The sequence below is a fragment of the Bubalus kerabau genome, chromosome X, assembly GCF_029407905.1.
Source record: "Bubalus kerabau isolate K-KA32 ecotype Philippines breed swamp buffalo chromosome X, PCC_UOA_SB_1v2, whole genome shotgun sequence".
Lineage (NCBI taxonomy): Eukaryota > Metazoa > Chordata > Mammalia > Artiodactyla > Bovidae > Bubalus > Bubalus kerabau.
This window is the reverse complement of record NC_073647.1, coordinates 95,839,665-95,852,047: the sequence shown is the minus strand read 5'-3', so window position 1 is coordinate 95,852,047 and position 12,383 is coordinate 95,839,665. Positions and strand designations below refer to the sequence as shown.

Below are 12,383 nucleotides of genomic sequence, written 5' to 3'. Positions count from 1 at the left end.
GCTGTGATGGGCCACTTGAGGTCTTGGGATGAGAAGATAGAGCCAAGGTAGATTAAGAGATGTCATTTCTATGAGATTAAGGTCCTTTCCAGACATATCCCTCATAGAGAGGGAATGTACATGACTGCGGTCTGTGGACACTATTTGAACACTTTGGACCTGAAGGCAAGAGGAGCTGATGAGGATTTAGGTTGGGGTCCTTTTGAGGAAAGACTATACCCAAGGGAGTTTCATCTCTTTACTCTTTCTCACCTTTGCCTCTGCCTTGAATATGTATGTGAATGTGAAAGTGAAAGTTGCTCAGTTGTGTCTGACTCTTTGTGACCCCATGGGCTACACAGTCCATGGAATTCTCCAGGCCAGAATACTGGAGTGGGTAGCCTTTCCCTTCAACAGGGGATATTTCCAACCCAGGGATAGAACCCAGGTCTCCCACATTGCAGGCAGATCCTTTACCAGCTGAGCCACAAGGGAAGTCCAAGAATACTGGAGTGGGTAGTGTATCCCTTCTCCAGGGAATCTTCCCAACCCAGGAATCGAACCAGGGTCTCCTGCATTGCAGGCAGATTCTTTACCAACTGAGCTATCAGGGAAGCCCATATGTGAATATGCACATTACCAAATCTCAAAGAGCCCCAGTGTTTCTCATCTTTAAGGTAGAGATACCAAGTAGGGATGCTGAGAGGATTAAATGAAATAATATGTCAAATGTTTAACATTCTTAGTCCAGAGCAAGTGGTCAAAGATTCAATAAAATCAATAAAACATATTTCCTTTTTTTTTTTTTTTTTTTTGCTTACTTCAGTGTGTGTGTGTGTGTGTGTATATGTTTGTGCCAGACACTGGATACTCTGCTAGGGGTTGAGTATTCAGAGATTAAATTATACAGTCCCCCTGCCCTTGAATATCTTATAGTTTATAAGAGAGTTAAGGAAACATCATTTACAATGAAGTCTCTAGTAAGGGTATATATGCATATGTTGAGGAGTAATATGGATAAAGTGAATCCAAGGTCTACTTGAGGAATTGTGGGATGACTTTATAGAGGAAGTAGCATTTAATCTAGGCTCCAAAGGATAAAGAATTTGTTCAGTGGGCAAGCATGGAGAGAATCTTCAAGGTAGAGAAAACAGTACTTTTAAAGCACAGAGGTATGGGAGGGCATACTTAACTCAGTGTTGTTGGAACTTTACCTGTTACTGTAATAAGGAAAGAAGGTAAATTTAATCTTATAGTCTGGGGTATGTTACTGAGTAATTTTGAGCAGGAAAGCAGCTATAACATTAGCAGTGGTATTTTAGGATGATTTGGGAGGGTAGTGAAATTAGAGGATAGACAAAAGAGTACTATTTGGGGCAAGATTGGACTTTAACTGGAGCAATGGCAAATGGAGAGTAAGAGGAGGAGGTGGATTGGACAGTTATTGAGAAAACAGAACCTTTAGAACGTGGTGATGAATCAGTTGTGGAGAATGAGGGAGGAGAGGCATCTAGTATATGTCTGGTGTTTGGGCAGCTGGGTAAAATGATGGAAACATTCACTGGGATAGGCAACATGAGAGGAAGATGGATCACAGTGTGGGGCAGGGAGGAGATGACGAGCTCCATTTTGGAATGTCAGGTTGAAAAGCCTAGGGGATGTTCAAGTAGAGATGTTCACAGTCAGCACAGGAGTGAAATATGAGCTAGAAATGGAAATTTAGAAAATAGCAGCAGCAGTTAAGAGAAGAAGAGGAACAGTGACATTAAAAGGTAGACAGAAATCCTTTGGAAGACAGTCTGGTAGTTCTTCAAAAGGTTAAACATGGAGTTACCATTTGACCCAGCAATTCTGCCCCTAGCTATATACTCAAGAGAAATGAAAACATATGTCCACACAAAAACTTGTACACAAGTGTTCCTAGCAGCACTATTCACAATAGTAAAAAGTTCTGAAATATCCATCAATGGATAAATGGATAAACCAATTGTGACATATGCATACAATGAAATATTGTTCACTCATAAAAAGGAATGAAGTATTCACACATACTTTGACAGTGATGCCAAAGGAAAGAAGCCAGACACAAAAAACCACATATTGTTTTTTATTTAATTCCATTTTTATAAAATGTCTGGAACAGGCAAATCCAGAGAGACAAAGTAGACTAGGGGTTTCCTAGGGCTGGTGAGGATTGAGAAATTGGAGGTGGTGGCTAAGGGGTACTGGGTTTCTTTTGAGGATAATGAAAGTGTTCTGAAATTAGATAGTAGAGAAGGCTACACAACTTGGTGTTTACACTAAAATCCCCTGAATTGGACTTCCCTGATGGTATAGTGGATAATAATCCTCCTGCCAATGCAGGGGACAGGTTGGATTTCTGGTCCAGGAAGAATCCACATGTTGTGGAACAACTAAGCCTATGCCCCACAACAACTGAGTCCACACTCTGGAGCCCACATGCTGCAACTACTGAAGCCCATTGTGTGCCTAGAGTGTGTGCTCCACAACAAGAAAAGCCACTACAATGAGAAGACTGTGCACCTCAACAAAGAGTAGCCCCTTCTTGCCGCAATTAGACAAGCCCTCACGAAGCAACAAAGACCCAGAGCAACCAAAAATCAATAATTAATGAATTAAATAAAATAAATATTCTAAAAAACCCCACAGAATAGCATACTTTAAATGGGTGAGCTGTTGTTGTTTAGTCACTCAGTTGTGTCTGACTCTTTGCAACCCCATGGACTGCACGCCAGGCCTCCCTGTTCTTCACCATCTCCTGGAGCTTGCTCAAACTCATGTACATTGAGTCAGTGATGCCATCCAACCGTCTCATCCTCTGTCATCTCCTTCTCCTGCCTTCAATCTTTCCTGGCATCAAGGCTTTTTCTACTGAGTCAGTTCTTTGCATCAGGTGGCCAAAGTATTGGAGCTTCAGCATCAGTCCTTCCAGTGAATATTCAGGATTGATTTCTTTAGGATTGACTGGTTTGATCTCTTTGCTGTCAAAGAAACTCTCAAGTCTTCTCTAGCACCACCATTTGAAAGTATCAGTTCTTCAGTGTTCAGCCTTCTTTATGGCCCAACTCACACATCCATACATGACTACTGGAAAAACCATAGCATTAACTATATGGACTTTTGTTGGCAAAGCAATGTCGCTGCTTTTTAATATGCTGTCTAGATTTGTCATGAGTTAAGCATGTTCCAGGAGTTGATGATGGGCAAGGAAGCCTGGAGTGCTGCAGTTCACAGGGTCACAAAGACTCAGACACAAATGAGCGACTGAGCTGAGCTTTGTCATAGCTTTTCTTCCAAGAAGCAAGCATCTTTTAATTTCATGGCTGCAGTCACCATCTGTGGTGATTTTGGAGCCCAAGGAAACAAAGCCTGTCACTGTTTCCATCGTTTCCCCGTGTATTTGCTGTGAAGTGATGGGACCAGATGCCATGATCTTAGTTTTCTGAATGTTGAGTGTTAAGCCAGCTTTCTCATTCTCCTCTTTTACTTTCATCAAGAGGCTCTTTAGTTCCTCTTTGCTTTCTGCCATAAGGGTGGTGTCAGGTGCCATCTGTGTATCTGAGGTATTTGATATTTCTCCCTGAAATCTTTATTCCAGCTTGTGCTTCATCCAGTCCTGCATTTTGCATGATATACTCTGCATAGAAGTTAAATTAGCAGGGTGACAATATACAGCCTTGATATACTCCTTTCCAAATTTGGAACCTGCCCATTTTTCTATGTCTGGTTCTAACTGTTGCTTCTTGGCCTGCATATGGGTTTCTCAGGAGGCAGCTAAGGTGGTCTGGTATTCCCATCTCTTTAAGAATTTTCCATAGTTTGTTGTGATCTACACAGTCAAAGGCTTTAGTGTAGCCAATGAAACAGAAGTATGGTGTGTGAATTGTATCTTAATAAAACTGTTATTAAAAAATTTTAATATGGGCAGAGAAAGAAAGACTGTCAGAGAAAATGATAAGGGGGAAAACCCAGAGGTAGGGTAACCCAGAGCAAGCACTGGGACAGATACACAGAAAATAAGAGCAGATCAAGAGAGTTTTCTACAACAAGGGTTAAATGCCATGGACAAGCCATGTATGATCATGGCTGCCTTTCTTCTTTTCTTCCCTCTTTTTCCTTCCATCTGGATAAGTAGGCATCCCCACTCCTGATCCCTAGAAGGCAGGAGGTCTAGACCTTCTCATACTCAGGCCCTAGAACTTGTTCTTATGCAAAGGTATGGCAATGTATGAACAAAACAGAAGCTTGTTTACACAAAGGCAGGGACCACATAAGAGGAAAGGATAAGACTATTACCAATGAGAAATCTTAAGATAATCAGCCAGTCTCTTCCAGGCGACCAGTTTTTTCCCTAGAAGAAATATGAATTTTTTAAGTAGCTGGTACAAAGCTAAATGCCAGTGGGACATGGTACAATGAAGTAGAATGACACTTGAATACCCTTCACTTTGGCAAAGTCATCATCAAAAAGCACTGAGTAAGTCATTTCATATGCAAGACCCTACATAAAGTATTTTGACCAACTGGTTCTTTTGTCTTCAATACTTCCCTGAATGGAGCTTATAATTGAAATCCATGAAGGCCGTGTGTATACTGGACCATGAGTTCTACCCATGAGAAGATCACTGGTCATTTGTTTCTCTACATCCAGCATCCCACAGGAGACATGATACGATAGAGATGTTCAGTAAGGATTCCTTAACTGACCAACTGACTGACTGTCTAAATGAATGAAGCCAGTGGCCACACATTAACAAAAGAGCAACATGTGTAAAGGTTGGATGACAGGAGAAATTAAATTCCTATGGTAGAGGGCCATGGAAGTGAGGGAAGATACGGAAAGTTTCAGGTTTAGTTGAAGGGAGTCTAGTTTGCCTTGCCAGTTCAGACCAGGCAGAGAAAGTTCCTGAGTGGAGCTGACCTAATCTGAGGCAGTATGGAGTGATGACCTGTGGAAAAGCAGAAAGGCAAGCCCATCCCACAGGCATGCCAATCCAAACACTGCACCCAACACACACAACAGAACTGCAGACCCAGTTTGGCCTGAGAGCCATATTTGGTAACCTTTAGGAAGCCTTCTTAAGAGGAGGTGGCAGTCAGAGATGTTTGGGTGAAAGCAGACAGAAAACTTGTGTGCTATGGGGAGTCCATATTCCAAGCCCAAGTTGGGAAAGATTGCTCGGAGGAAAGGAACTTTGAGTTAGGGACACTGACAGGCCAGCCAAGGAAGAAAGAAGAGATTGGAGAAATGAGGTTAGCTGGAGCTGCCAGGAAGGAGACAAAGTCCCAGTAAGTGAACAATGGAGAAGTCACCCCAGGAGAACGAGATAGAATTTGGACTGGACGCATAACATTTTGGGGGCTTCCCAGGTGGCTCAGCAGTAAAGAATCCACCTGCAATGCAGAAGACGATGGTTTGATCCCTGGATCAGGAAGATCCCCTGGAGGAGTGCATGGCAACCCACTCCAGTATTTTTGCCTAGAAAATTCCATGGACAGAGGAGCCTGGTAGGCTACAGTCTGTAGGGTCACAGAGTCATATACAACTGAATCGACTGAACACAGCACACACACACAGCACTTTCAGCATAATATCACAAATATTTGCTGAGAGGCTTGTCTTACCACCAGACTGAGCACAGGACCCTCATCTGATTGTTCTGAGCATGTGCCCCAATAACTGACAATGCTTGCAGACTGAATGAATGGTTGGAGAAGAAGTACATTTAATGTGGTAGACAGTTTAGGAAACCATCCAAAAGAAGAAATAGCTCTGTGTAGAGATGTTTATTGCAGCATCATCTGTAGTGGTGAAAAACTGGAAATACTTCAGTAAATGATGGTGCATCCACTCAATGGAATATTATGTGTCCATTAAAATGATAATTATAAAGACACTGTAGCAACACAGCAAATGATTATGATATAATCCTAAGTGACATAAGCAGAATGTGAAATTGCATCTATGCCATGACTGTATGTAAGAATGATGTATGCATAGGCCCAAGCCCTGGAGAGGGGAGCATAAAAATGAAAATAGATGACTCATGGGGTGGCAGGATGATCGGTGAATTATTTTTCTTTTCTTTTGATTTGTGTTGATGTCATTTATGACTTTACAAAGAAAAAATAAAGTTGATAGATGGCAGGCAACCTGAATCATGACCTTGAAAACTGGACAGAAGGGCTGGTGCCAGAGATGGGAATCCCCACAAAATGATGTTGCCACAGTGAAAGAAGGTTGAGGCTGCAGCTGAGGCTGCTGGCATAGAAAGGAAGAAGTGAGTTAGGGAGATATATGCAAATCTATGACCTTGGCAGGTTGTATCTGCACTGAAATGAAGACAGTAGGGAATTTGAAATAAGACCAAAGTTCTGCTCCTTACTAACTGTGTGATCTTTTGGGCACATTTATGAACCCCTCTAAGCCTCAGTTTGATCATCTGTAAAATGGAGCTAGAAATCATTAATTCACAGGGTTGTTTTGAGGATTAAGTGGAACAGAATGCATACAAAAGCCATTTGTAAATGACAAAGCCTATACAGCTATAAACAGTTATAGTTACCATTCTCATAATCATTATAGTTATTATGTCTCCCAATTTGGCTTGAAATTTCATCTATAAGAGATTTATTTCAATAACAAGCACATACTTCTGTAATAATTTGAAGGAGGAGCTACCAGTCATTCAAGAGTCAGTAGAGTCTAGTTCAGTGGTTTTCAACTCGCTGCTATTAGAATCACATGGGGTGATTTTATTAATTGATGCCCAGGCCCCAGCCCTAAGTAATTAAGGCAGAATCTCTTGAGGTGGAACACAGGCAGAGGTATTTATTAAAGCTCCCGGTCTGGGACTTCTGTGGTGGTCTCCTGGTTAGAACTCCATGCTTCCACTGCACGGGGCACGGGTTTGATCCCTGGTTGGAGAACTATGATCCTGCATACTGTGCAGTGCAGCCAAAAAGAAAAGCGGGGGCTCCCAATCTGCAGCTGGGATAAACACCCACTGGTAAATGGGCCCTGAAGCTGGGCAGCCACAACTTCAAATTCCAGGTTAAATTTTGTCTCCCCACACAGACATAGAAAACAGATATGTGGTTGCCAAGGGGGGAGGTCTTTAAGGGGGAGGGATAAAGTGGGAGTTTAGGGTTAGCAGATGCAAACTGGTATACATAGAATGGATAAAAAACAGAAGTCCTACTATATAGCACAGGGAACTATATTCAATATCCTGTGATAAATCATAATGAAAAGAATATAAAAAGAATGTATATATAACTGAATCCTTTTGCTGTGCAGCAGAAATCATAACATTGTAAATTAACTATACTTCAATTTAAAAAATTATGTCTCCACTTGGTGTGTGATCTCTCTAAGCCTCACTTCACATATTTTGAAATAGAACTAGCAATGGTACCTACTTCATAGGGTAGTGCTGAGGAATTAAAGAAATTAATATATATGAACAACTTTAGTATATTGCCTGTCCCACGGTAAGTGTTATGTGGTGTTCGCTAGTTTTGTTGTTATTTGTAGGCTCTGCTTCAATCTCACCCTCAGGGACCAGTCTTGACCTTAGCAGAGGGAAGAGAAGGTACAGCATGGAGTCTGCTTTATCACCAGTTTTGTTCTGACTTTCTAACTCCAAGCCCCCAGTGACTGGTATTCTTGCTCAGATGTTCTAATACCTTAAGCTTGAATCCCTGACACATGACTTTTATAGCTGACCCTCTTTAATGAAAATTGGCTTCCCCTGGAGATCTCATATGTCCATTTATCTCTTCAACTTCTAGGCCTACCGTGTGCTATGGACAAGTCTTGGTTGGTGTTTGAATAAGCCTGTTACTTAGGCCAGATTCCACCTTCCCACTTTCACCTAAGCCTTGGTCCCAACCAACCCAAATATTGCTTCTGAAGCATTCCTGAAAAGAAAACCCATGAGATTTGTACACTCTGTCTTTCTGGAACAAAGTACAGAGGTAAGTCACCCCAGATTTCTTTTCTAATGGGGAGATGAGAAGGTAGTAGAAAGAGGCTGGGCATCTCTCTTGAGTGTGTACAATCTACAATGGTGACAGGCATCTGCAATATCTAAAAATGTCTGAACATTTTGGTACTTTGTATAAGTTTCCTATGGCTACTGTAACAAATTACCACAAACTTAGTGGCTTAAAATAACACATTTAACTTTTTACAGTTCTGTGGGTCAGAAGTCCAAAATCAACCTCCCTGGGCTATCAAGGTGTCAGTAGGGCCACGCTCCCTTTGGAGAATCTAGGGGGAGAATCCAGTCCTTTTCTCGCTCAGTTTCTGGAATGCCTCTGCCAGCATTCCTTGGATTGTAGCTGCATCACTCCAATCTCTGCTTCCTTGGTCATATTGCTTTGTCAATGTTCTCTCTGACTTCCTCTTATAAGGACACATTTAGGGTCCACCCAGACAACTCAGGATAATCTCCGCACCTCAAAATCCTTATATTAATCACAGCTGCAATGTCCTTTCCCACCACATAAGGTAGCATTCACAGGTTCAGGGGATTTCAACGTGGATATCTTTTAGGGGCCATTTTTCAGCCTACCACACAGTCTCAGGTGTTTTCTCCTTTAATTCCCCTCAAGCCCTCTGCTGGTTCCCTCCTGCCTGAGAAATGAGACCTGTTCAAGCTTCGCAGATTTTGTTTCTCTCTTTTCTGTTTGTGTTTATGGTCTGTTTGCTGTCTGTTATTCATTTGAATGGCCATTGCAGAGCCCTGAGCACTCAGTGGCCTGGGAATTTTAGTATTCCTATGAGATATTCCCTTCTTCGGTATGGATCTGGGCCTCACTGGAGCAGGCCTTCAAGGGGCTGACTAGTTTGTTTCTCTGGAGAGATTGGATAATTGCTGGTCTGGATCTCCCTGCTCTTGCCTGAGTCCCCTGCCCTACCTTTTAGATTCAGCCCCTTCCTGTTAGTGCCTATTTCCTAGATGTAGCCCAGTAGCTCACTCTGTGCCATGATATAATATTATCGATATTATATCAATAAAAGTAGGGGAGAGAGAAAAGTGTGATTCTAACACAGCTTTCTGAATGTGATACTAGAAATCCTAAGGTGTTAAGACCCCACTGAAAAGGGCCCCTGACACAGATAGGAGTTGTGTGCAAGGGGTCAGGAACCCTGAACGGCCTCTAACAGAATGGTTATCTCACTTGCCCTAAATCTCCCTGCCCTAAGATGCTCTAGGGTGTACTTGAGTATGGCAGGTATGGCAGTTCCTGCACTTGAAGTGGAGTGCTAGCTTTCTCATTGATGGCTACATGGCTCTGCCAGGTTACTCTTACTCTTCTGAACCTCAGTTTCTTCTTGTGCTAAAATTAAGAAGGAATTTATGTTAATAATAGAACTCATATTAATAACAGTTATATTAAGAACTCATCAGAATGGTAATAACCCATATAATCATAATATCATCATAACTCATATCATTATAGCTATATTAACTAGTTGTTGTGAGGATTTGGTGAATAGGGTATGTGAAGGGCTTTATAAAATATAAAGCACCATAACCTGTTCTAGTGGTTATTCTTAGCTCACCACTCACTCAGTCTTTTCCTTCCTTGCCTGCTCTCCAGCTTCTTGCAGGCTATTTCATGCTAATCTTCTGTTTTAGCTAATTCCATCCTGCTTCTTTCATTGTTTCCTGACTCATTCCTTGGTCTACACACACCAGGGAACAATTTGTTTCTCACCTATTGTTCTGCTTCCAATTAATCTCTTGCCAGTCATACATTAACATTTACAAACAAGCCCATTTATAGAGAAGCACTGCTTCAATGGGGGTTATTTATCAACCTTCCAAATTTCTGTCCAGTCTAGAGGAGATTTCTCTACTGGGTTCCAACCACTCATGTGGTCAACCAATATTTACTGAGCACTTTCTCTGGAATGGGCTTCCCTGGTGGCTCAGATGGTAAAGCGTCTGCCTACAATGCGAGACACCCGGGTTCGATCCCTGGGTCAGGAAGATCTCTGGAGAAGGAAATGGCAACCCACTCCAGTACTCTTGCCTGGAAAATCCCATGGATGCATGGAGAAGCGTGGTAGGCTACAGTCCATGGGGTCGCAAAGAGTCAGACACTACTGAGAGACTTCACTTTCACTTTACTCTGGAATAGGTACTGTGTTAAGCACTAGGTGTATAAGTGAAAATAAGACAGTCCTGTTCTCTGGCCTCAAGGGAGCTCACAGGCTGGTGGAGGGGCTCAGACAAGCAAACAAGTGATCCAAGTTTAGTGTGAAGTTACCATTAAAACAAAGAAAGCACAAAATTTTGGAGGAGCGGATGAAGGGGCAGCAGACTCAGTGGCTAGGTGTCGTCCAGAGAGCCTCCCAGTTTGGGACTAGTAGATCCAAATTATTATATATAGGATGGATAAACAACAAGGTCCTACTGTGTAGCACAGGGAACTATATCCAATATCGTATGATAAACCATCATGGAAAAAAACATGAAAAAGAATATATATGTATAACTGAACCGCTCTTCTGTACACCAGGAACCAACACAATATTGTGAGTCGACTACACCTCAATAAAAAAGAGAGGCCTTCCAGAGGGAATGATACTCCAGAGGGGGTGATATCGAAGATGAGGCCTAAAGGATAAGTAGAAATTCAGTGAGGCGGAGAAGGAATTTTCCAAGCAGAGGAAATGGTATCCATTCTAGATGAACTGAAAGAACTTTAGTGTGGCAGGGGCGTACAGTGTGAGGAGGGGACTGATGGGTGGTGAGCATGGAGGAGGAAGCAGGAGAAAGAGGTGGCAGCCTGATTGCATTGGTCCATTTTCAAAGGCACGTTTTGACTTTCAGTCAGTTCAGTCACTCAGTCGTGTCCAACTCTTTGCAACCCCACGGACTGCACTGCAACAGGTCTCCCTGTCGATCACCACCTCTCAGAGCCTACTCAAACTCAGGTCCATTGTGCCAGTGATGCCATCCAACCATCTCATCCTGTCGTCCCCTTCTCCTCCCGCCTTCAATCTTTCCCAGCATCAGGGTCTTTTCAAATGAGTCAGCTCTTCGCATCAGGTGGCCAAAGTATTGGAGTTTCAGTTTCAGCATCAGTCCTTCCAAATGAATATTCAGGACCAGTTTCTTTTAGGATGGACTGGTTGGATCTCCTTGCAGTTCAAAGGACTCTCAAGAGTCTTTCTCCAACACCACAGTTCAAAAGCATCAATTCTTCAGTGCTCAGCTTTCTTTATGGTTCAAGTCTCACACCAATACATGACTACTGGAAAAACAATAGCTTTGACTAGATGGACCTTTGTTGGTAAAGTGATGTCTCTGCTTTTTAATATGCTGTCTAGGTTGGTCATAGCTTTTCTTCCAAGGAGCAAGTGTCTTTTAATTTCATGGCTGCAGTCACCATCTGCAGTGATTTTGGAGCCCAAAAAACTAAAATCTGTCACTATTTCCATTGTTTCCCCATCTATTTGCCATGAAGTGATAGGACTGGATGCCATGATCTTAGTTTTCTGAATATTGAGCGTTGAGCCAACTTTTTCAGTCTCCTCTTTCTCTTTCATTAAGAGGGTCTTTAGTTATTCTTCGCTTTCTGCCATAAGGGTGGTGTCATCTGCATATTTCTCCCGGCAATCTTGATTCCAGCTTGTGCTTCATCCAGCCTGGCATTTTGCATGATATACTCTGCATAGAAGTTAAATAAGCAGGGTGACAATATACAGCCTTGACATACTCCTTTTCCTATTTGGAACCAGTCTGTTGTTCCATATCCAGTTCTAACTGTTGCTTCCTGACCTTCATACAGGTTTCTCAAGAGGCAGGTCAGGTGGTCTGGTATTCCCATCTCTTGAAGAACTTTTCCACAGTTTGTTGTGATCCACACAGTCAAAGGCTTTGGCATAGTCGATAAAGCAAAAATAGATGTTTTTCTGGAACTCGCCTGCTTTTTCCATGATCCAGCAGATGTTGGCAATTTGATCTCTGGCTCCTCTGCCTTCTCTAAATCCAGCTTGAACATCTGGAAGTTCACGGTTCATGGGCTGTTGAAGCCTGGCTTGGAGAATTTTCAGCATTAATTTGCTAGCATGTGAGATGAGTGCAATTGTTTGGTAGTTTGAACATTCTTTGGCATTGCCTTTCTTTGGGATTGGAATGAAAGCTGACCTTTTCCAGTCCTGGGGCCACTGCTGAGTTTTCCCAATTTGCTGGCATATTGAATGCAGCACTTTCACAGCATCATCTTTTAGGATTTTAAATAGCTCAACTGGAATTCCATCACCTCCACTAGCTTTGTTTGTAGTGATGATTCCTAAGGCCCAGTTGACTTCACATTCCAGGATGTCTGGCTCTAGGTGAATGATCACACCACTGTGGTTA

The 12,383-nt window shown here is 42.4% G+C and overlaps 1 protein-coding gene across 4 annotated transcripts in view; it reads left to right on the top strand.

Moving 5' to 3' along the window:
- The first annotated feature begins 6,829 nt into the window (after positions 1-6,829).
- The window catches only part of EDA (ectodysplasin A), a 481,432-nt gene continuing 475,878 nt past the window's right edge, over positions 6,830-12,383 (top strand). For all 4 annotated transcript variants that reach the window (XR_008708419.1, XR_008708420.1, XR_008708418.1 and 1 more), the window contains exons 1-2: positions 6,830-7,054; positions 7,795-7,980. The gene's annotated coding sequence lies outside the window, so the exon portion shown is untranslated. The remainder of the gene's footprint in view (positions 7,055-7,794; positions 7,981-12,383) is intronic.